Here is a 26,701-nt window from a genome sequence, read left to right on the forward strand (position 1 = left end):
GGTTCATCCAGTTAAAAATCCACACCAAAATCACATCTTTAGGTTGGTCAAAAATAGAAACGAAACTCGCTGGATGAGAACACAAATTCTGACAGGACTGCGCAGTTCAATTAAAAAATTCGTTAAAACTTCATCTTTCGTCAAAAGAGGCTGAAATTTTGACACAAGACAGAAGACACTTCTAATTTCACTCAGTTAAAAATTCGTGCCAAAATAAGATGGTTTGGTCGGCCAAACACTCGTCGGAACCTACTGTCCGAACACCACAGTTTTCATGCTCAACATTTACAAACTAGGGTTTGTCTATCATTCATCCACACATACATATTCATGCTTTCAACACATATTCCCGCTTTAAAAACGACATCACAACCATGTTCTCCTATTTACACATAGCATTCACCAATGAATCATCCACAAACTCACAGACACATACATACATGCACATACACATACTTTTCATGCAAACATCCTTCCCAACCGATTAATTTTTAGATCTATGATTTCTACACTCACTATATGCATGAGGGGATCAAGAAACATGGATTCAATGGTAAGAAGAAGAAAGATGAATCAAAGTATACCTTTCTCTTGAACAACAATCGGTAGGAATGATGAATGATGCTATTCTTCGATGAATCTTGAATTCCCAACTCCACAATGATGCAAGAACAAGGAATTGGTGAAGGATTGGTGGAGAAGGAGAGGAAGAGAGAAGACGTGTGTTATGGAGAGAAGAGGGAGGCGAAAATATGAGGGTTAGGGTTAGGGTTCTTTTAATTTATAGTATAGGATAAATCCCACAATAAAGCAATTAAAATTGTGGAAGAATAAAATAGAGGTCAATGAATAAATCCCACCATTAAAAGAAAAATAGGCGTGTAGTATGTGGGGGAGTAATTTTTGAATACAACATCGAAAGTTTCTCGAAAGAGAAAAGAACATTCAAGTTCAATGAACTCAACGTACTTATGGCACCTTAGACTTGGTCATGCCAACCAAAGAAGGATTCATTCTCTAATAAACCAAGATCTTATTAAAGGTCTAGATAAGGAGTCGTTTTCAACGTGCGAATCATACTTGGAAGGCAAGATGACTAAGAGACCTTTTAGGGTAAAAGGTAATAGGGCCAAGGAAGTACTTGAGCTCGTTCATACTGATGTATGTAGACCAATGTCGATTGAGGCAAGAGGTGGTTTTCGATATTTCATCACCTTCATTGATGATTATTCGAAAATTGGATACGTCTATTTGAATCGTTTGACAAGTTCAAGGAGTTTAAGGCTTATGCAGAGACGCATCATGGTACAAGTATCAAATGCCTACAATCTGATCGTGGAGGCGAGTACCTCAGTACCGAGTTTTTGGACTACTTGTCAGTGTCGGGAATTGAATCCCAGTTGACTACACCGGGCACACCCCAGCAGAATGGCGTAGCTGAAAGAAGGAATAGGGCCTTGTTAGAGATGGTATGGTCGATGATGAGTTATGCGCGGTTACCTATTTCATTTTGGGGACATGCCTTGCTTTCTGCGAGTCATATTTTACACAATTTACCATCAAAATCTGTTCCTGCGACTCCATCTCAATATATAGGGGTGTCTGGCTCATGTTTTGGAAAAGGATCCAACTAAGTTCGATTCAAGGACTGAGGTATGTGTGTTTATTGGTTACCCTAGAGGATCGAAAGCATATGAATCCTATAGTCTCCGGGACAAGAAAGTCATTGTGAGTACTCACGCGACATTCTTAGAAGAAGACTTTGTTATGAATCATAAACCTAGCAGTGAAGTGGCTCTTGACAAGCTAACTTCTGTCACAAGTTCCCTTACCAAAGAACAAGTACCGAACGTACAAACTACACCAGAAATTTCAACTTCTATACCTAATGTTGTAGTGCCTCGTCGCAATGGAAGGGTTTCACATGAACCCGATAGGTACATTGGTTCAGGGTGTCCTCGGACCACACCCGGACGACAATGTATCAGATCCCTAGAATTTTGTAGAGGCGCAGGCGAATACCGATAATTACGAATGGGTGAATGCAATGGATTCGGAACTACAATCAATGATAGACAAAGACGTATACAATTTGACATTCCTAACCGAAGGTTGTACTGTCATTGGGAGCAAGTGGATATATAAACGTAAACGTGGACCCTATGGATGAGTCATAGTCTTTAAAGCAAGACTAGTGGCCAAGGGGTATACCCAAAATGAAGGTATCGATTACGATGAGACCTTCTCCCCAGTGGCCATGCTCAAATCGATCCGGATACTATTGTCTATAGCAGCTTACTTGGATTGGGATGTGTGGCAGATGGACGTTAAGACTGCATTCTTGAATGGTAGTCTTTAGGAGACCATCTACATGGAACAACCCGAGGGCTATGCCATTAAAGGCAAAGAGCACGTGGTTTGGAAGCTTAAGAAGGCCATTTATGGCCTCAAGCAAGCATCTAGATCATGGAACCAATGTTTCGATCAAACCGTTCAATCATTTGGATTCGAAAAGTGCCCAAATGAAAGTTGTGTGTATAGGAAAGTTGAAAAAGGGAATATAGTGTTCTTGGTTTTATATGTAGATGACATTCTTCTAATTGGAAACAATAAAAAGATGTTGTCATCAGTACGAACTTGGTTGTCAAACTAGTTCGAGATAAAAAATATGGGAGAAGCTGGACACATTCTAGGCATCAAGGTCCTCCGTGACCGAGAAAAGAGAATGTTGTGTTTGTCACAAGAATCTTACATCGAGACTGTACTTAGGTGATTTAGCATGCAAGATTCCAAGAACGGTTTCTAATAAGGCTAATTTCATGCATCAGTTGTGGGGTTAAATTCAACAATTTACGGGGTCTAACACATCTTTTAAGCCAGGTGTGTAGAAGAAATCTCCAGGCCCAGGAAGGAAGGAAGATAATCTCCTGGCGAAGGAAAATGGCGAGAAAATGAGCAGAATGAAGAAGAATAGCCAGACAGAGGAGATCATTAGCTGGAGGGCAGAGTGGAGAATTCAAGAGAAATGCTTCTAGAAGATCGCCTCTACATCTATAAAAGAGAGAGCATGCAACATGAAAAGGGGGAATTTTTTTACTTTTTGGCTCTAAGCTCACTTTGACACACTTCTACACACACTTAGGGTGATCGAAAATATGGGGGTTTTAGGTAATTTTTCGGGTTGATGTTGTGTACCACCGTCCTTACGTAGGGCGAAGAAACATTTTACTGTTTTCATTTTAGTTTTATGTTCAAATTCCTACCGAGTTTTCGCTGTTTGAAGCTCGGTTTTCGTTGTGTTGTTGAAATCTCGTTTAGCTATCTATGGAATTTCTATTTTCTATCATGAATTATGCTGATGTTGAGGTTTGTTTGTGTTTGATTCTGAGTTTGTGGTTGTTTACTAGAATGGATGCTTTTCGCACTTGATCTGGTGAATTGGAGTTGAATCGTGGTTGGATTGTCGTTGATCGGAGTGGATTTGTTGAATCGGAGTTCATGGAGTTGTATTTGATCGTAGTTGGGTTCAGATTGCTTGGATACGGAGTGGATTAAGCATCCGACATGTGGATCTGAAGCAAAGTTGGTTGATTGTGCATGAATCTGATGGCTCGTTTCTGTGTTTCTGTTTACTTAGTCTAGTAGATGTAGATCTGTTCGACTTCCGGTTAATCACTAGTTTCTGACATCCGAATTATGTTATTCTGTTTGAATCTGTTGTTACTCTGTTTTTCTCCATGTTCGAGCTTGAATCAGGTGATAAGATGCAGATTGTTGTTTGTTAATTTCAGAATTAGTTATTTGCAGCTTTTCATCTGTACTTTACTGTTTTGGGAAATGGTCCCCACTGCTCGTTTGATCTCTATTTAGCTAGATTAGGAAGTTTTTTACTAGGTCGTGGAAGTTTGTTTGAGATATTGAAGTTAAGATGATGTCCCATGTCCGCATGATATTTACAGTTTCCTAGGTCTAGTGTTAGTTTTCATTCCCCAGCCTAGTTGTAATTTTCTTTCTCAACCCAAATTTGCGTCGCAGCAGCCAACCCACTTTCCAGAGTCTCTTAAATGCCTTCTTACGCATCCGTCTTCGTGGGATCGATCCCTACTTCCCTGTACTAATTCATAGTATAGCGGGTTGAGGGTTTTGAACGTGGAATTTGTGTGTCCGACGACCGAGACTCCCAGGATCCTCTGAGTTCCTAGACCTTGTGATCTAGCGGATTCTCAGGGCTTGAGAGGCTTGACCTAGCACAAAAGCACACACGCTTTCTCTAATACCAAGCTTTCGGTTTCCTACCTTTAGACATGGAATCTATTTATCTCAAGAGATGTTCCAAAACACCATCTGAGATAGAAGAGATGAGAAGGATACCGTATGCCTCGGCAGTTGGTAGTCTCATGTATGACATGCTTTGTACAAGGCTTGATATTTGCTTTGTTGTTGGCATGGTAGCAAGATATCAATCTAATCCTGGCCCGAGACATTGGACTACCGTAAAGAACATACTCAAGTACCAGAAAATGGCTAAGGACTATGCTCTAGTTTACAATGCAATCGAGCTTTGTCCTTTAGGATATACCGATTCAGATTTCCAGGCTGATCGGGATTCGAGGAAGTCTGCTTCTGGATATGTGTTCACATTAGGAGGTGGTGCCGTAATATGGTAAGTGTAAAGTAGAAATACATTGCGGACTCTACCATGGAAGCTGAATATGTGGCTGCTTCAGAGGCTGCAAACGAAGCTGTATGGCTTAAAAATTTCCTTCTACACTTAGGTGTGATTTCGAATCTGCCCAAGAGCATCACCATTTATTGTGACAATTCTGGTGTTGTGGTGAACTCGAAAGAACCGAGAGCTCACAAAGCGAGCAAATACATAGAGAGAAAGTATCATATCATTCGTGATATACTGCAGAGAGGAGACATACAAGTAGTTAAGATTGCGTCAGAGAACAACCTGCCAGATCCTTTCACAAAGGAATTAGCGGTCAAGTCGTTCGATCGCCATGTTAAAGGAATGGGAGTTCGACTCATACAAGACCTCAACTCACTTTCAGCATAAGTGGGTGAAATTAGGCGTGTTGCTAGCACATTTTGTACACTCGAAAGTGTTTTGAGTATAAGTGGGAGATTGTTAGAGTTTTGTATACTAAAAATCACCTTTCGAGTGATTGAATATTGTAATAACTCTTATTTTATTTTCCAAGGAATAAAACGGATTATTTTTGTCATAATGTTGTTATGTGTTACATTTACAGGTTGTTTTATTACATGTTTAAATGTATAAGAAACTTAACAAAGTCTAAGTCTTTGTTTTAGTAGATCGGTTGTGGACGTCGTCCACTTTAAGGTAACACGATCAGTTCTGAACAAAGAAAAAGAAGAATTTCACAACCTAGATAGGCTTTGACTACCTATCGAGAAAGGTTGCAATGTCAGTCCGATTGTTTCTAAGCCTTAGTGAAATAAGATGACATTGGTGTGGTATATCACTGAACGGATCTAACAGCAAGACGTGTCTTTATGCTATCTACTGAAAGAGAAGGTCTTGATGAATAAGTATTTCTTACTCTATATACGTTAGCATTGAGCATACGATATTGATTATGCACTACTTTGACTTATCAAATGGTGCGGGTTTTTCATAACCCAATAAGCCTGATATATTGGGTGGTGGTGATTAATATCTGGCGGTGCTAGGATTGCTATTATGTAAAAACGCAAGCGAGGGGAGTCTCGCTTGATAATGTCCTCAAGAGGAGCGCGAAACAAGGTTTTATTATTCGGGGCCTAGCCAGTTGGAGTTTGATTACTCTATGAATAATAAACAAGGGTACTAAGTCCATTCTTGAAATTAATAAGAAGTAAATTAATTTTCGTTCATAACAGACAATAATTAATTAATGGACATTTATGTCTTAAGTGCGGGAAATAAACATTTAATTTAAAATGGAAAAACGGATTACTCGTAATTTAGGATTTGGATGGGCAATGCAATTTTAGTTCTGTAGTGGCTGCAAATAATATTCCAATATAAGCTTATACTAAATTGTGGGTTCAATTTAATTAGTCCTAAGCTAATTGGGGGAGGTCATATCCAAAACCTTCCATAGATCCATGTCTGGACCCAATATGAACTAAATATAAATAGGAGAATAAAGGAGAGACAGGTAGAAAATAATATTTTATTTAAAATTTTCATCCATCACATCACAGTGTAGGGATCGAAATTTTCATCTCTCCTCCGTAAGAATTTCTGTCTTCTTTACTCGAGTCCTAGTGTTCTGATGAGATCATCTCACACTGATATCAGAATACGGTTCGGGAACCAGTCAGAAGATCCGTGGTCGAGTATTGAAGATCGACATGTGTTGAAGTATCAAGCCATCCGCGATTTTTTGGAGAATCAGGAAGGTACAACTTCAGCTCCGTAGAAAAGCATGTTTTAAGTTTCAATTAATCAAAAGCATGTTTTAATTCAAGTTATGATCATGACACATGTGATAATTGCACGAATAGAATTTGTCTAAATAAGCTGCTAAATAGATCTAGTTCTCTGATTTATTCATGCTTCCGCTGCTAAACCCCATCATCACTAACCTATCCTCATAGGTAGAAGGGCACACAATTGGCTAGCCGGATTAGTTCGACAATCCAACTTGAGAAAGCCACAACGATAATAAAAGAGAGAAGAGATGCTAGAGTCATGGCAGCAACTTTCAAATGGTGTCGTTGCGGAGGATGGTGGCGTTTACCCTACATTTACTGTAAGACACTTTGGGTGTAATTATTATTAATATTTTCAATTTCTTGTTTTGATTTCAGTTAAGAAACAGCTTAGAGCAACATAGAGAAGAATCAACGTCCTGATCTATGTCGATCAAGTGTTTTCCCTGCTGGTGTGATCCAAGAGGACTGCTGAAGCAAAGGAACACATAGATGGGTGGAGCGTCTTAGGTTTTTCTTAAGAATTTTAGTTTAAATTTTGTAAATAAACTTTTTGTTGTTCTCTGCTTTCCTAAGTTCGATGGCACCATGTCCAGGAGACGAATAGAGGAAGACGAATGAGTGGAGCTAACCACTGTCCAAGACGAATCACTTCCCACTTCACTAATCGACTCGGGTGCCAACTGTGAGGAAAGTGAGGACATCACCTTCGTGAGTCCGGGTGAATCTATAGCCACCCCAGACAAGGAGGAAACCCAAGAGGAACCCACCATGGTTTGTGACCAGGGAGCTGATTTGTAGATAGGCTCACTTTATCCCCACTCAGAGGACGAACGAACATCTACCATATCTACCACTCAGGGGCAGGAAGCGGTGTATGTGAACCCAGAAGTACTTGTCATCTTACCTACCTTTTTGGGAGCTAATGTTGAGAGTCCAATTGAATTCCTTCGTGAGTTCGACAAAATTTACAGAGTGCATAAAAAGCCAAAGGGGTCAAGTGAGGAGGATTTCAAGCTGAGAACTATTCCCCTCTCTTTGAAAGGCAAAGCAGATGCTTGGTTTAGAGGATTGGAGTCCAGCAGCATCAGCACATGGTCAGATTTCAAAGGGGAGTTCCTGAATCAAGTCTTCCCAGCAGCAAAAGCAAATGCACTCAGAAGGGAAATCAGAGAAGCTGCCCAAGGAGTAAGGACTTAGTGAACTCATCAAGCGGAGGAAGTTTCTACAAACTCAGGTTGAGTAAGGCCAAGATGGTCATGGAAAGGCTTTTAAATGCAAAAAGGGAGTACGACGATACGTCAGTCATAGCCCAGCCAGAGAAAGTGAGGAGTACTCCCACAGAAGACAATGATAATCTACTCAAGAGCCAAGTTGACAAGCTGGAGGAAACACTCCAGTCAGTGATTGAGTTAAGCCAACCTCAAGTCTTCCCAATCCAAACCCACTTCCAGACTGATCAAGTGATTAGTCACCAGAATACAGGGGAGATCTTGAGTTCAAATGCGAGTTTGAACCCTGGAGGTCAAGCAAAGGTGTATCAACAGGAATACCCACACTGTGGAGAATGGAACTGGGCAAAAGAGTACCCACTTTTTCCATACCATACAGATCCCTATCCGATCTCCACCCAAACACCCACTTGGAAAACGGGATATTCACCTTACCAACCTCACCCTGGATTACAAAGCCATGAGTTCAGCCCACCGACATACCAACCTGACTATTCCAGTCATTACCCTTCATTCCCAAATCATCCTTATCAGACCTACCCGCCCAATACCGAGGCAGGAGATCACTTTCCTACATGGTCTAATGAGGATTGGCAAACTCAAGATACTCACTACTACCAAGACCAAACTTGTCCCCCAACCTTAACAGAGGTTTGAACCACCCTTGAATGAAAATCAATATACAAACTCCACAGAGGGGGAGATAGAGGGATTGAACGCATCACAGCGGAACATGAGGAGCTGCATGAGGTCAAATGATGAACTGGTGATTGAAATGCAGCATACTCACAATGAACAGAAATCCAACATGGATGAAATGATCAGGCAAGTTGCTCTATTAACCGAGATGATGAAAGAGATACAAGATGATAGAGCAAAGTCTGAGGTGAATGAGAAGAGGAAAGAGGGAGAATGTATAAGTGAAGCCAAGGAAAAAGAAACATCTAGTTCTGAGGGCAAGTTAGAGCCATCCCTGGAGAAACAAGAAGGAATCGAAGATGTTAGAGTAGAACCAGCAGAAGAAGAGTCCCAAGCTGAAAAAGAGTCTACCTCCGTACTTTTTGAGAACGAGATGTCACAGAATATTCACAACTGCGGTGGAAGGAGAAAATCCGCCGATGGAGAGACCGCCTCCAGTGATTGACAAATCTGAGTAGTGTTGCTACGAATAAGGGCCAGAGTCGAAGGAAGGGGGAACTAAAAGAAAGGCTGCAAGATTCATCTACTGGATGCAGCTACAACCATGGCCAAAACCGCTCATAATGGAGAAGCCCCCTGACCCTGGATTGCGTCCCAAGGAGAATAAGAAGATCCAGTGGACTTATAAGAATCATAAAAAAAAAAGTGGGAAGCCACGATGGTGATATATCCTCAGAAAAATCAGTGGACGGGAGGAGGAAAAGTTAATGAAGGAGCTCTAGTCCAATATTATCCCCGTAATGGTTTCCGTATTTCTGAGTTGATCAAGTTGGAAAACAACTCAAAACCATTCGATCAAGTCATTTGCAAGGGTGGCAATGGAAATCAAATGATGGATAGCTATGAGGATGAAATGAAACTGCCAAACCATGAGCACAGAGGTGCAGAGATGATCAACTGGGCATGAAGTACTACCTCTCAAGACTTGGTGGGAATCAAAGCAACTCAAATTCAGAAGAGCAAGGGCAAAGTTGCAAATCAATTGATCCACCACATCCTGGGAGCCCCGAAGTTCTAGGGAGTATCTTGCCTTACACTTTTTCCTTTTGATTCTTGAAAACCCTCTGCCAATGCTCTAGAGAATCTTTTAATTGTTTTTGAACAAGGGTTTGACTGAATAGGTAAGAGAGAGCGAATTACTGCAAAATGTTGTTTTACACCAAAAGAGGTAAAAAGAGGGGGAAATGTGGAGAATTTCAAAATTCAAAATCCGGCGTGGAAGCCGAATGATCGCTGACATCATGGAGACCGTTCACTCTTACCATCCTACCTCTATTTATCAAACTTCATCCTCTCTTTAACCTTTTCACATTTTAGCAAACCATTAACTTCCTCCAACCTCCAAGATTCCTAATTTCTTATCCCTCAGTTTCAGGCGCAGGCATCCCACACCACTACTCATGGACAAATCATCTGCGTCCAGCCAGAACCGAAATTCATCCACAGGAAGGCAAGGGCGATTGATTCCGGAAACTCCAGTTCCAGAAATCATGACACCACCGACTACCCAGTCAATGGTATCACCAGCTCCAGGTACGTATCAGCTAACGGAGACGTCCATGAGTAGTACGTACCTTAGCATTCTTGGAGACGTAATGGGGAAGTTCGTTACGAGTGACAAAATTTAAGGAAGAAGAAAGAAAGCTGATAAATTTGGCCGATAATTTTTCTCCAACTTGGCCGATAAATTTAAGGAATAAGAAAGTCGAGTTACTCCCATTCCCATCGGAACCCCAAACAGAGACTTGATCCCGATAGAATCAGTGGCACAACCCCCAGCACATAGACTGCCTTGCGAACTCAGACCCTTATGTCGGAAACAACCAGAACCAAGAAAATGGAGAGAAGAAGGATACAGCCAAGAAAATGGAGAGACTGATGGAAGAAAGGAAAAAGAAATCTAGAAGCCAGTTGGGGAAGATTCAACAGGAAAGGCATTAAAAGTGGTCAATGTGGAAGGAATGGAGTCAGACGATGATAGAGAAACCCTGAGTGAGGGGGCGAGAAGAAGAAGTTCCCGTACATAGCCGAGGCTAGATAGAGAGGAACTAAGAAGCATGCGGGAAGAGGCTGCAGTCTTGGCGGCCACAAAAAGAAAAGCAGCAGAGAATAAGTGAAGGGGAAGCGTGTGGCAACCCCAGGTAAAAGCAAGAAATCAAGACCGGTGTCGCTTGGAATGGTGATCCGGGAAGCTGCTACTAACCCGATCCAAACAACCCACCATCAAGTAGAAGATCATCATATCGGAGCATATGGAAGGCCAGAAATCGATTTAGATCATAAGCTGCTGGAGGCTATGATCCATTTCGTAGACCTAAAGTTGAAAGGGAATTGCATGATGAGAGTATCAGAGTCAAGACCAAGACCAGCGCAATCAGGGAGGAAAATTCACTGCCCCTCGTTTCAAATGATAGGTGTTAAAGAGCAGTTTGTTGGCTATATTAGAGGAATAGGCTTTGGATGGTTCCTAGAACACACACCATGTGAGGTGCCGGTGAACCTGGCGAAGGAATTCTTTACTTCCTTCAATTTTGAGTACACCACCAACCTGGACGTGGAATCCATTTATTTCAGGTTTTTTAACCAAGAACTGGGTATGAATCTCAGGGAATGGTCGATGAGATTGGGACTACTGAGCACTGAAGCGGATAAGAGAGGAGATTGGTCTTTGAGGGAGATTGGCCAACCGAAATGCACGGAGGAATTCAATGCTGAAGAAGCGTGGAACCTAATAGGGGCCAAAGGTGTGAAACCTTTCAAGACAAGTGAGTCGACGGCGGAGGAGATTTCGGATCCTATTCTGAGGATGGCGCACTTCTTTTTGGCCAATAACCTCATTGGCCATAACAACACCACGGTCACCACAGTTGAATTTGTTTTCATGTGGTGTATGGTTAAGAAGGTCAAGGTGTACCTAGGCTACTAGCTAGCCCATTCATGTCACAAGATAGCTCATTTATATGCTTGCCATCTGCTGGGAGCATATTTGATTAGGAATGTCCTGCCAAGACTAACAATTCCAAGATCCTCCATCATGATGTGCGAGGATCCAGAGTGGTTTGACACGAATTATCTCATCAGCATTGGGATAATCAAGAGAAAAGGGGGTGCAGTGGTGTTTTGTGAAGCTGAGCAATCGAAGGAAGAAAGAAAGGAGGAGGCAAGCAAAGAGGAGGATGAGCCCGAAGAGGCCGTAGAAGTGAAAACTCCCCCAGAGAGACACTCCCCTGCTAAAGCAAGGCTAGTGACACCTGAGGTGCAACCACGCTCGACCAAGGAAAAATTAGAGGTTACAGAGGAAAAGTGGCAGCGGATCATTGAGTTCATGATGAACAAATTCGGTGAAGCCAATGAGAAGCAACAGACGTTTCTCGAGCTCCTAAATGAAAATATGAATCAAGCACTCTCTCTGATTGATAGGATGACAGATCTGGCGGAGCAGAACAATGAGTTGAGCCTTCAACTCTTATCCGCAACCCTAGGAAACCACTCCAGAGACAACCTCCACCAGGACACTGAGAAAAAGGAAGACCATCACCACCTCCAGCCAACCACTAGCCGACCTACCGACTTCTTCCCAACCAAGAGGAACAATCGAGAGGAGTAATATGGACTTTCGAGTACACGGCCGCCCTGTCTCACTTAAGGGCGACCCGTCCCTCATGCGCCGGGCTTGTTCCACTCGCGACCTCCGCGGCCTCGAGGAGGGTGACTGCTGTTGGGTCCTTCGGGTAATGGAAAAGGGGGCGGCGGCGGAACCGTTCGGCCTCGATTCGGCCTTATCCGCGGCGGTCAGATCGCAAATCCTGGGATTGATCGAGGAGTTTCCAGACACCACACGGGAATCTGCCGGCTTGCCTCCGCATCGATCACTGGATCCCGCTCGTCCCAGACACCAACCCGGTTTCCGTACGCCCCTACCGGTACAATCACCTGTAGAAGGACGAGATGGAGAAGCTCGTGGCCCAGATGCTGGCCTCCGGAGTCATCCAACCTAGCACCAGCCCATTCTCGAGCCCGGTTCTCCTCGTGCGCAAGAAATATGGTTCGTGGCGTTTTTGCGTGGACTACAGGGAACTCAATAAGCGTACAGTGCCGGACAAATACCCTATCCCAGTGATATAGAAACTCCTGGACGAGCTACACGGGGCCAAGTGGTTTAGCAAAATCGATCTCAAGGCGGGATACTACCAGATTCGGGTGGCAGCGGCCGACATCCCGAAAACGGCTTTTCGCACCCACTCCGGCCACTACGAGTTCCTAGTGATGCCATTCGGCCTCACCAACGCTCCGGCCACCTTCCAGAGCCTGATGAACGACATTTTCCGACCGGCCCTGCGGAAATTCGTCTTAGTTTTCTTTGACGACATCCTTGTCTACAGCGCCACATGGGCGGAACACATGCGCCACCTCCGCAAGGTCTTCGAGGTGCTCAACACGCACTCCCTCGTTGTCAACGCAAAAAAATGCCTTTTGGGCCGGACTAGCGTCGAGTACCTCGGCCACATTGTGTCTTTCGACGGGGTGAGGATGGACCTGGCCAAGATCTCGGCTGTCCTCCGCTGGCCGACGCCGAAATCCCTGAAGTGTGTGTGCGGGTTCCTGGGCCTAACAGGGTACTACCGCCGGTTTATCAAGGACTACAGCAAGATCGCCGCCCCGCTAACGGAACTCCTAAAGAAACCGCCAACACCCCGTTCCAAGCCGGCCTGGGCTTGGCCTGAAACGGCGGCGTCCGCTTTCGAAGCCCTCAAAGCAGCGTTAACATCGGCCCCGCTGCTCAGGATGCCGGATTTCTCGAAGGAATTCGTAATAGAATGCGATGCGTCGGGCCGTGGCCTCGGGGCCGTGCTCATGCAGGACCGCCAACCAGTGGCGTACTTCAGCAAGACACTATCTTCACGTTGGCTAACCAAATCGGCACACGAGAAGGAACTCATGGCCCTCGTCCTCGCAATCCAACATTGGCGTCCCTACTTACTGGGCCGCCGTTTCGTCGTCTACACGGACCAGCGTAGCCTACGCCAGCTACTAGCCCACCCTCTAGCTACCTCGGCACAACAAAACTGGGCCGCCAAACTGTTGGGCTACGACTTCACCATCATCTACAAGGAGGGAAAGCTGAATCGGGCAGCAGACGCCCTATCCCGCCGCGACGACGACACGCAGGAACTATCGGCGATTTCGATCCCTTCGTGGCCTGAGTGGTCCTCGGTCCAGTCGACTCTCACCTCCGAGCCGGCACTCGCAAAGATCAAGGCCGCGCAGGAGGCCGGCCAGCCAAGCTCCCCTCACTACGATCTGATCCACGGAACCCTGTTCTACAAGGGCCGGATAGTCGTCCCACCCAGCTCGCCGTGGATCCCGCGGCTGCTCGGCGAATTCCATGTCACGCCCACAGGCGGCCACTCAGGAGCCTACAGCATGTATCGCCGCATCGCCTCGAATGTTTACTGGCCCGGGATGGTGAAACAGGTCACTAATTTCGTCGCGGCATGCGCGACGTGCCAGCGACACAAGTCTGAAACCAAGTCCCCGGCCGGACTGCTCCAGCCATTACCGATTCCGGATCGAATCTAGGAAGACATTAGTATGGACTTCGTGTCGAGGCTGCCTAGGGCGGGGGGTCTGGACTGCATTTTCGTCATCGTCGACCGCCTCTCCATGTATGCTCATTTCATCGGCCTCCGACACCCTTTTACGGCCCGCCAAGTCGCGGAGTTATTCACGCACGAGGTGGTTCGCCTCCACGGCATTCCTCGGTCTATCGTTTCAGATCGCGACCCCATCTTCTTTAGCTCATTCTGGAAGGAGTTGTTTCGGGCCACAGGAACCACGCTTAAGATGAGCTCCGCCTACCACCCCGAGACCGATGGTCAAACGGAGGTACTCAACCGTTGTCTGCAAACATATTTGCGCTGTTTCTCCTCTGATCGGCCCAAACAATGGAACAAATGGCTGGGCTGGGCTGAATACTGCTACAACACGAGCACGCACTCAGCTTCGGGCATGACACCATTCGAGGCGGTGTACGGCCGACCCCCGCCCACGCTGCACGCCTTTCTGCCCGGGGAGATTCGGGCACAATCCGTGCTAGATACTCTTCGCTCTCGCGACGAGATGCTCAAGCTGCTGCGCCGTCACTTAGGGCGAGCCCAGGACCGTATGACGACGGCCGCGAACAAACGATGTCGGGACGTCGAGTTCGGCATGGGGGATATGGTCTACTTGAAATTTCGGCCGCACCGTCAGTCCTCCCTGTTCAGTGGCCGCAACAGGAAGTTAGCACCCCGGTTCTTTGGCCCCTTTCGGATTGAGGCGCGCATAGGCACGACGGCTTATCGCCTAAAGCTCCCCGACTCGGCCCGCATTCACCCGGTGTTCCATGTCTCACTCCTCAAACGGGCCGTGGGAGACGCACCGGTAGAGGCCACGCTGCGCGATAGCCTGGTTGATGCCGCGCCACTCTTCCTTCCGGACAAAGTGCTGGCACGCCGGACTGAGCGCTGAGATGACGATATCGTCGACCAAGTCCTCATTAGTTGGGTCGGCCTGGGGGATGACGAGGCAACTTGGATGGACGAGGCGGACATCCGCGGACAGTTTCCTTTCTTCAGCCTTGAGGACAAGGCTATTCCGACGGGCGGAGCAATTGATACGGTCAACAGCCTCGGTGGATGGAAGGTGTACACCCGCCGCAAAAAGGGGAAAGAGGTTGAAGGCGGCGAGGAAAGAAGGGAACCAACGCAGGGGTTTGAAGAAGTCAGCCACCCAGCTTGGCAAGCAGTTCAGCCGTTTCCTACTTTCATGCATTCCTAATTTTATGCTTTTTAGTTAAGCTGCGTTTAGTATAAACAAATGTAATTAGGGAGTTCAATTCATCTTGGATAGATCATTTGTAATTGGACGACTTAGTCGTAGGCCTCTGCGGAGGAGTGTTCTTCATTATTCTTTTTGCAATACAAGTGATCGAATTCCATCCATTACTAGCCTTACGCTTGACAAGTCGTAATTCCGTGCACCTCTCGTGCTCCCTACCCCTCCCCTCGCCTTTCACTCCTAACAAAATAACACAAAGAAAAGTGGAGTTTGGTATGCAGGATTGGAAATTGGCTAAGTATTGATGTGACTTGATCAAGTAGGAACAGTGCCCATATATGGAGCAAACTGATCAAGCTAGAGAAGACGGAGCGACTGAACCTGAACCTGGCAGCCGTGCGAGTTGATCAAGCGAAGCCGATATCAATGAGCTGCGAAGGATGAGTCAGAAGAAAGAGAAAGAAGAGTGTCTTCTTATGCAAGGGTATTAATGTCAAATCATGAGGATTTAACCTAGGGATTGGTGCTGAAGCCGTCCTATAAATAGAAGGAAGGACTTGGGAGAAATCACCACGGGAAATCACAAAGTCACCGAGAATCACCCTCACTCTTCATCACTTAGCCCACATCCACACCACTCCAAACAGTAGAATTATGGGGAAAGGAAGCTAGAAGAAAGAAGCAAAGTCAGTTTACCGAAGGAATACTCTATATCTCCTCGCTTGGAGGGAGAGAGCTTAGTTAGAGGAATTACGCACTCTGTTTTTGTCTTTTCTAGCTCCGAGGAGCTCATACAATCTGTCTATTTTCACTTCTCGTTTGTTCTTGAAGATAGTTTGTTATGAATCTCGTTGATCTGAGTTTAATCTAGTTTAATTTCTATTTCGCAAAGTCTTTGATCGGTGCAATTGTTAAATCTGAGTGCATTTTCTGTTTTGATTTGGAATTCTGTGAAATGTTTGAAGTAGTGAAGCTTTTAGTTAGATGCAAAGTTAAATCTGGAATTTGCAAGTTGGTTTCGATGTTTTGCATGGTTGATCGTGTTTGGATCTCGTTGATTGCCTAGATCTAGTTTTTTGTGGTTTGATTTATGTTGATCTGGATGTTAGTTCTGAGTTTTGCATGAAATAGGTTAGTTACTGTTATATTTGCTTCGTACGTGATTAAATTGCATGGATCCAGTTTGAATTCGGTGAATCGTTCTTTTTACGTGCTTTGTTTTCGATCTGAAATGACATTCAAGGCCGTGTTTAATTTGGTGTTTTACGCATGTTTAGTCTAGTTGATCCGTTAGAGTTTTGTGTCTTGATCAGTTCAGTTTAGTAGAGTAAAACTTAATCCACACAGTTGCGTGGCAGCAGCCGTTCCAAAGTGTCCACAGCACTTGTTCAAACACCTTCATCTCTGTGGGATTCGACCCTTACTTCCTTTTACTAATTCATAGTATTGTGGGTTAAGGTCTTGAAGGCCCTCGTCTCAGTCTGTGCACCCAACGACAAGTTTAGTAGATTGCTGGATCCGTCAGCCGACGTTTCTTGATCAATCTGTGTGAACCTTAATAGCTTTTACTTGTGCGTTTAGAATCTGAGTATTGCGAGTCACCCTTTCAGTCATTCCCTGCATAGGATATACTACCAGAGTATTTTTTTTATTTATCAATCAAAGAAAGATTGTTGTATAGATTTGAAATATTAAATTATGGATTAAATTATGATTTACCTCAGCCACTGTAACCTTAAATCTGAGAGTAGCGGTGCTGCTTATTAACTCAAACTGCAATTGCATTCCAACTTTCAATGTATTTTCATGGTAGAAATTAGACCATCCCGCGGAGATTGTAACTCTCTCTTCATCCTTCCTCAACATTGTTTGCTTGGTTTTGTTTTGAAATTGCAAACTGCAACTTCAAGATCTTTGTCCATCACATGTGCCCTCCAAAATTAGATTAGTATATGCTATAATGTTGATTAAATTAATTTATTGATTTCGATTGTTCAATTTAAAAATAAATTAAAACAATCATTATCAAATATATATATATGAAGTAATAATTTAAATTCTTATAAATCTTCTTCGGTTTGATTTTGTCATAGTTGATTTAAAAGATGGTGAAGCAATGGATTGTGAGGATGATGCTCCTTCGGTCCCTTGTCCAACTGCAACAATTTTGTAACTAAAAGATGGAGTATTAAAAGTTTGATTGAGAAAGTTGAATTTATTGTAAGTACTTACTTGGTTGTTGTGGGAATTCTTTAGCACATCCTGTATCATCAAACATTTGCACTAAGAAATAACTGTGGTTAACCAGATGGAAAGTCATGAAGTCTCCAAAGTTCAAGTTGTGATCTTTGTGGAATTTCCCACATCTGTCGTCCAAGCAGAGTCTTCCATTTGAAAGTTCTTTGACTTTTGTTTCCCAAGTCTTGCCATATTTGTCTTCTATTGTGCATGTTTCTCCAACGGTGTCTCTATATAATATTTGAAAGCTTTTTGAAAACTTCTATTTTATCATTTAACATAAAAGTAATTTAAACGAAAAAAATTAAAAGTGCCAAACAAATTGCAATAAAAATGATAACCTATCTCAAAAAGATATTTTTTTTATCATATACTCCCTCCGTCCTTGAAATTTTGTCACATTTCATTTTCTGCACTCGTTTTGGAAAAATGATAATAAATAGTTAAAGTGAAGAGATGGTAAAGTAAGAAAGAAAATAATGTGGATAAGACTCTCATCTACGTTATTCTCTCTCTTACTTTATAATCTCGCCACTTTAGCTATTTATTATCATTTTTCTAAAACGGGTGCAGAAAATTAAATGTGACAAAATTTCAGGGATGGAACAAATGCATACCATTTTTTATTGTTCTTCTAGGGGAAATACTGTGAAGAATTCTGGCATATCAGCATCGAAGTATACATCCTTTGTTGATTTAGCCATCTGTTGGCAAAGAGAAAGTTTGGAAGATGGAATTGGTGTGAGACTTGAGAGAAGATGCGGAGAAGTAATTAATTTTGTGTAGTCGTAGTGATTATTGCTTTTACTGATTGAAGGTGAAAAGGATTTGAATTCTTTGTAGTATCGTCAAGAAATCATTAGTGGTGAGTTTGTGATGGTAATTCAAGTAATATCCATTTCGAATTGTGTTGTAGTAGAAAGTAGTAGTTATTTTGTAATTTTTTGTAGAATTTTAAATAATAATTTTTGCATGTTTTGTATATATATCAATTTTTGTTAATTTTTCGGTTATTTAATTGTAGGTGTTTAGATTTGAATTTTAGTTGAACTGTTGGTTGGAGATTTGAACAATATTGTTGTTATTAATGATAAGTTTTAGTGTATATTTTTTTTCCCTAATAATTTTATTTGGTTATCTCACGTATCAATCTTTATTCCTGTATTTTTGTATTCTATTGTAGGGGTTGAGAATTCAATTTTGAATAGGTGCAAACAAATGCATGTAATTGTAGATTTAAAAAATGGTATTGGTGTTGTTTTTGGAGGCTATTTATTTTCTCATATTCCAAATTATGTTTCTTGCATTTTTGTTGGTTCTGAAGATAATGTTTGTATGTTCATGAGGTTTTTCTAAAAATAGATTTACTATTTTTATTTTCAGTTTCATTATAGATAATTTTTTTATTTATTTTAAAATGATTTTTGTTATCTTTGCTTTATTTACTTGAAGATATTTTTATGCACAGATGTGATCAATTTAATATTATGAATTCTATATCATATAAATGACACTTGATAGATACATTTATTTTTCCTCTCTTAAATATTGTACTCCCTTTGTCCCAACTAATTTGGTACAAAAATTTTGGGCACGGAGCATCTAAAATAATTTCTTTTGTTAACATTTTGCACGAAGTATGGGATTTACTACGAATGTCATCAGCTGAGCAACGGAGTTGTCTTTGGCAAATTAGTGAATTACATTTGAGTGGAATCTTCAAAAAAGTAGATTCTGGCTAGATATGTTTAGTTATTTCACTTTTTTTTATAAAAATTCGGCTTGCTGACAATCTTATAATTTGATTGTTCTTCTGAAAGATGAGAAATTTGACGATCTTCCTTTTTTTCAACTGACTGCAAGTAGATCTGAAATATGAATGGGAACATCTCATTTTACCGACTGCAAGTAGATGTTGGAATCAAATTAATGATTCACATAATTCATCACATGAATCATACATGTTGAATAAGATTGATAAACATAAAACAGAAGCATACATGGATTTGGATTCATGATGTTGTTGATAATTCTGAAGTATGAAAATTAGTCTTCCAAGTGACAACGCTCTCTCACAGATTCTCTGTAATCTGTGAAGTCTTGATATATCGTATGATCAATAGGAATGAAAATCTATTGACCTATTTATAGGTTGCACTTGGGGACCATAACAATGTATTTAGAGAATAAGTCCCTAACTTTATTATAACTTTAATTTCACTCATAACAAAATTAAAGTTATCCAAAGTAGTATCTGCACAATAGTCCTCATACTTTTATAGATAATCGTTTGACCCTATAAGTTATATAACCCTAGTAGATCACGTAATCGGGTCAATCAATAAATAGTCATAAATATTATACAATCGTTAGACTATTATGTTGGACCATATTAAAATGTTCCAACAATCTCCCACTTGGGCCAACATAAAAGTCACCAAATGATTGTTCATTACTGAAGTTGCGCGCTTACTTTTTATATTAATCATCTTTACCGATCTGGTCTACTAAACATGTTAATATAGAACCAAAGATGTTTAAGTCACAACACGTATACATGACTAAACTCATCAGTGATCACAAATATCAGCGCATCTAGCAACACAAATCAAAATATGAGTGTGCAGCATGAAAAATTACATGATATGTGATCTTTTGCATGTCTATTTTCAACTGGTCCTCTGAAACTATAATGAGATCAGAAAATGCCAAAGCATAATTCAAAGTAACTAAAATCAAAGTAACTAAAGTGTGCACTTAATATAATTGAAATTCAATATTATTAGATAGATGAACATAAACTCCCACTAAACCAAAGTATCACAAGGTCGAACACCCATGTGATATACATGCTCAAGAATGATCGAAGGCGGTAAACCTTTAGTAAAAGGATCCGCAAGCATGGAAGTCGAACCTAAGTGTTCAGTTTGCAATTGTCTACTCTGAATTCTATCCTTAACAGCAACGAACTTTATGTCAATGTGTTTAGACTTCGACGAGCTCCTGTTGTTGTTGGAGTACATGATTGCGGACTTATTGTCAAAATATAACTTGAGTGGTCTTTCAATACTATCCACAATTTGCAGTCCTTGAATAAAGTTTCGCAGCCATACTCCATGTTGTGATGCCTCAAAACAAGCTATGAATTCTGCTTCCATTGTAGAGGTGGCTATCAATGTTTGTTTAACACTTTTCCAGGATATAGCCCCTCCGGCTAGCATGAAAACATAACATGATGTGGATCTACGACTGTCTTGGCATCCCGCGAAATCCGAATCAGAATACCCAATGATCTCAAGCTGATCCGATTTCCTATAAGTGAGCATATAATCCTTTGTTCTTTGCAGATACTACAAAACACGTTTGACTGCTTTCCAATGATCCATGCCGGGGTTACTCAAATATCTGCCTAGCATGCCTACTATGAACGCAATATCCGGACGCAAGCATACTTGTGCATACATAAGACTTCCCAGAACCGATGCTGTCACGACCGCCCTTAAGGGTATAATAAATGCGGCGATGGCGACTTAAACAAACTTAAATATAACAAGGAAAATAGGCTAGGATTTCATCAAGAAGGTTCGACCAACATATTAAATGAGATATTAAGTATAAAACAAGATGAGGACCCGGGTTTAAATAATGAGTTGGGCCGGACATCAATATTCAAGGAAAAGATTAAGATATAGATTTTGACATTATCCAACAAGACTTTAAAGAAGTCAAATAACCGAACAAAATCAAGTTCAAGCCCAAAAGCAAATAGGTAAAAGAAAATATTGCAGCGGAAAACGACCAAGAGAAAGAGTGACGTCATGTGTGAAGACACGACGACACTCGGAGTTTCAAGACAATACTATCAATTTATTTAATTTGCTCAACACCGCCAACCGCTCGTCGCCGCTCAACCTGCACATAAGGAAAACACATGCAGGGCTGAGTACTTATAAAAATACTCAGTGGACTTATGCCGAAAACATTTTCATAAAGATTGTTATTTATCATGCCATACGTAAGTAACCATCGGGGTTTAGCTTTAGAAAGGCCCGAGGCACTCAAAATAATTTCCCATTGTAAAAGTCGACTGATCAGTCATTTTCCCATAGACGTTAGCCATATCTGCCAATACATGACAAGGAATGCGGCCGCAAACCAGGTCACTAGACCGGCCAGCCCGTACGCTAGCACACAGTCTACCATAGGAGTACACTAATCCAAGTAGGGTTTGCAGCCCTACGAGGACCCGAATTCGATTTATATAATAGTGGCAAAATCACATCAGATAGGCACGTAAAAACAAATCAAGGCATGATAATCATGGTTATTTCCATCGATAAAACATTAGGACATAGTCCTTATTTAAAAGAGAGCCCACCTCGACCGTTTAGATTTCAAGTACTGCTTTCCCTTTGTTATCACACTTCGCGCACGCGTTATCACCTTTAGATGATATGTATTACCAATTAGTCACAAACATTGACTTAATATTATGCATGTCCCCGACGATTCCCTTTTCCACATCAACATGTGGAAATCACATCATAGCATATATATTGGAATAACACATCACTTCATCATAGAGTGGTTCTTTAACCCATATATAAATCATGTATATCATTTTACATAACAACATAGTTGATTTTGTAAAGATAGAAATCTGACAGCACTGCGACATCATTTTGTAAAAATCATTAAAAATTAACACGACTTCCGTTGGGGATTAAATTTTACCACACTGCAGTAGACTCATCAAATAACTTCCAGTTTAAAAATCACGTCAAAATAACCTTTTTAGGTCGGTCGAATTGAAAGCGTAACCTACTGGTCGGGAAAACATTTTCGGGCAGAACTGCGAAGTTAATTTCAAAATTTCACCAAATATTCATCTTTCATCCAAATAGGTTGAAATTCATACACAACACAGAAGACACCATGGAGTTTACTCAGAAAAAATAATCGGACAAAAAGGAGTTCATTTGGTTGGTTAAAAACGCGTCGGAACCTACTGTCCGAACTCACAGTTTTTCATGTTTTAAAATTTTAATTAGGGTTCTATCCCCATTCATTCAAACACAACCTTTTCATGCTTCTAACACACACATATGCTTAAAAGAGCCTTCACACTCATGGTTGCATATAATCACACATCATTCACCAATGATTTATTTAGACTTCACGAAATTGCATTCAAAATGCATACACACATACAAACACAAGTTTCCCCATCGATTAAACCCTTAGATTTGAAATCTCTACACTCACTATATGCATGAGGGTTCAAGAGTACCGATTAATCGGTTTGATGAGAAAGGATAGATCAAAAAAAATACCTCTTTTTGATAGAAACGATCGGTAGAAAGTATGATCTTGATTCTTCAACAATACTTGAGGCTTCAACTTAAATTCTTCTCAAAGGATGAAGAACTTATGGAGGAATATAGAAGAAAAATTTGGGAGAGAATGGGAGAAGAAAATGGTGTTAGGGAGGGAGAGATGAGGAGTGTAGTTAGTGGCTAGGGTTAGGTTTTTCTCTCCTATTTATAGAGTGCAAGATATATTATCCCACAATTAAATAAATATTTGAGAGAATATGAGGGAGGGGAGGTTTAGGCGTGATTTTGGGGGAGGGGATTTCAAGTCTTGGCTATTTAATTAGCCCATGACTTAATTTGGTAATTTTACGGAGTAGAATAGAATAATACGGAGCAGAATAAAACAATAAAATCCCACTATTAAAATAAGGAGTAGGCGATTTTTATGCTCCCTCCACAAGGAATAAATTTCAAATATTTAATTAAATAAGGTAAGGCAAGATTTCCTTAGATATGATAAGATTTGTCAGGATATTTATTATTTATTCATGGAAAGAATATATAAGGGATCAATTAGTATAATGAATGATTCATTCTCTCCATAATTAGGAGATTTTCGAAATCTCCATATGAGCAGGCATGGGGGTCGGTTTTCTCATGAAGAAAGTAAAGAATAATTGGCTTTGGATTTAATCTGGATAATTATCCCGAGCAAATAATTAAATCCAAGAAAATAGAATTTCTCTCCAATAAAAAAAATAGCGGTCGAATATTTCCAAAAAAAAAATGGGCAAGGTAAATATTGATAATCCTATTTAATCTCACTCGCCCTTAGAAAAATTTAATTCGCCACAATATATTTCACCTCGCATCAATTATTCAAACAACCACGTCTCAATTCAACACGATTGACTATTCCACATCCTCGTCACATCTTCAACGATATTGACCATTCAACGGCCATGTCATTTCTCCAACAATGTTGACTATTCAACAGCCACGTCATATGCTCTACGAATTTGACTAATCAAATCAAATCTAAATTCCAAAACGTAATTAGGTCACACCGAAAACATGCAATTAATTCACTCATCATTTAATTAACATACTTCACGACATTAAAAGCATTTAATGCAAAAATTTTATGTTTCACGAATTAGGGTTCCGAAAGTGAGGCGTTACATCCTACCACTCTTAAAAGAAATTTCGTCCCGAAATTTGGTACCTTCATGAGAAGTGTTCCGGGTACAATTCCATCATCTTGTCCTCAAGTTCCCACGTGGCTTCTTTGTACCCGTGGTTTCTCCACAACAATTTTACGCTAGCTATCGATTTATTTCTCAAATTCTGAACCTTTCTGTCTAGGACCATTTGGGGTCTCTCCTCGTAGTTCAAGTCGGAATTCAACGCAACTTCTTCGTAATGAATCACATACTTTGGGTCGAACACGTATTTCCGTAACTGTGATAAGTGAAAGACGTTATGCATATTTCCGAGACTTGGCGGTAGCGCCAGTCGGTACGCAACGGGTTCTACTCCTTCTAAAATTTCATAAGTCCGATAAATCGCGGTTTCAACTTTCCCTTAACACAAAAACGCGTTATCCCTCTCGACGGGGATACTTTGAGGGAAGCTTCGTTGTCGTCTCGAAATTACAAGTCGGTTCGTCGGACATCCGCTTACGACTTTTGTCTGTCCTGAGCTTCGTTGATCTTTTCACGAACTTGTCGAACAATTTTTAATCGTTTCTTTAACTACATCAGGTCCAAGTACCCTTCGTTCGCCAACTTCGTCCCAATAGAGCGGAGATCTACACTTTCTTCCGTACAAGTCCTCATATGGAGCCATATTTATTGTCGCTTGGGAGTTGTTGTTGTAAGTGAATTCGATCAGCGGTAGCACTGATTCCCAACTTCCTCCGTGGTCGAGCACCATGGTTCTTAATATGTCCTCGAAAGTTTGGACCGCCCTCTCGGATTGCCCAACGGTCTGCGGGTGGAACGTCGTGCTAAAAATTTAATCGAGTTCCAAGCTCGCGTTGCAGACTCATCCAAAATCTTGAAGTGAATTTCGGGTCACGGTCAGACGTGATCGTCACTGCGAATCCATACAGTCGCACTATTTCCTGTATGTAGATCTAAGCTAGCTTGCTCGATCCATGCGTTACGGGAATCGGTAGGTGAGTCGGTCTATAATTACCTAAATGTCGGTGTTCCCTTTAAGAGTCCTCGGCAAACCCGTCACGAAATCCATGTCGATGTGCTCCCATTTCCACTCGGGAATTTCTAGTGGTTGCAACTTGCCGTAGGGTCGTTGATGTAGAGCCTTCACCTGTTGGCAGGCTAAGCAGCGCTCCACGAAGGCCGCTATATCCCTCTTCATACCGTTCCACCAAAAGGACTTCTTCAAGTCTTGGTACATTTTCGCACTTCCTGGGTGGGCGATGTAAGGAGTCTCATGTGCTTCGCTCATTACTTCATTTTTGAGCTCCTCGTCGTCCGGTATGCATAGTCGTCCTTTGAAGGTAAGAGTCTTCTTCATTAAAGTTTCCAGATTCGCCGGTTCGCACTTCTACACGAATCTCCTCTAGTTTCGTATCCATCCGTTGTGCTTTAATAATTCTCGACCTTAGATCAGGTTCAACAACTAAAGTGGCGATTCGCGCTTCTACCGTTTCAGGTGCTCTCACTACCTCCAAACACATCTTACTAAACTCGCGGACCAGGCTTTCTTTGTTGGTGAGAAAAGTGGCCAGTTGGGAATGACCCTTCCGGCTCAAGGCATCTGCCACTACATTTGCCTTGCCGTGGTGGTAATTGATGCCACAATCGTAGTCCTTCACCAATTCGAGCCATCTTCGTTGACGCAGGTTCAAATCTCTCTGCTCGAAGACATATTCCAGGCTCTTGTGGCCCGTAAAGATTTCACATCGAACTCCGTAGAGATGGTGCCTCCAAATCTTTAGGGCATGTACTGCTGCTACTAGGTCCAAGTCGTGGGTTGGGTAGTTCAACTCGTGCGGTCTAAATTGTCGTGATGCGTAGGCGATCACTTTGTTGTTCTGCATCAAAACACATCCAAGTCCCACTTTCGAAGCGTCAGTGTAGACCACGTAGTTCATTTCAGGCTCTGGCACAGTTAAGATTGGTGCAGTGGTCAGTTTCTCCTTCAAAAGCTGAAAACTTGCTTCACATTCCGGGGTCCAATTGACTTTCACCCCCTTCTTGAGTTGTTGGATCATTGGTCTCACTATCTTGGAGAACTCTTCTATGAACCTTCAGCAGTATCCTGCCAATCCCAGGAAACTCCGAATCTCGTTCGGTGTCGACGGTGACTTCCATTGTTGTACAACCTCAACTTTGGCGGGATCCACTTGGATTCCTTTTGCCGATACAATGTGTCCAAGAAAATCTACTTCTTTCAGCCAAAATTCACACTTGCTAAGTTTGGCGTACATCTTCTCGGTCCTCAACGTCTCCAAAGTGATTCGTAGATGCTCCTCGTGCTCCTTCCTGTTCTTCGACTAGACCAGGTCGTCATCTATGAAGGCCAAAACGAATTTATCCAAGTACGGATGGTATACCCGGTTCATCAGTCCATGAACACCGCAGGTGCATTCGTTAGACCGAACGGCATCACAACGAACTCTAGTGACCATATCTTGTACGAAATGCGGTCTTCGGTATGTCCTCCCTTTGAACTCTCTGTTGATGATATCCGGACCTTAAGTCCATCTTTGAAAACACACCGGCTCCTCGGAGTTGGTCAAACAGGTCATTTATCCTCGGCAGTGGATACTCGTTCCTGAGAGTCAATTTGTTCAATTCTCTATAGTCGATACACATTCTCATCGACCCGTCCTTTTTCTTGACGAAATGCATCGGTGTGCCCCACGGTGAGACACTAGGCCTAACGAATCCTAGGTCCATGAGCTCTTGAAGTTGTATCTTG

At 42.0% G+C, this 26,701-nt stretch overlaps 1 pseudogene; it reads left to right on the forward strand.

Annotated features, from left to right (window-relative positions):
* Nucleotides 1–14,954: 14,954 nt before the first annotated feature.
* Nucleotides 14,955–26,701, forward strand: part of LOC121808996 — a 28,122-nt pseudogene continuing 16,375 nt past the window's right edge.

This window comes from Salvia splendens, chromosome 6, assembly GCF_004379255.2.
Source record: "Salvia splendens isolate huo1 chromosome 6, SspV2, whole genome shotgun sequence".
NCBI lineage: Eukaryota > Viridiplantae > Streptophyta > Magnoliopsida > Lamiales > Lamiaceae > Salvia > Salvia splendens.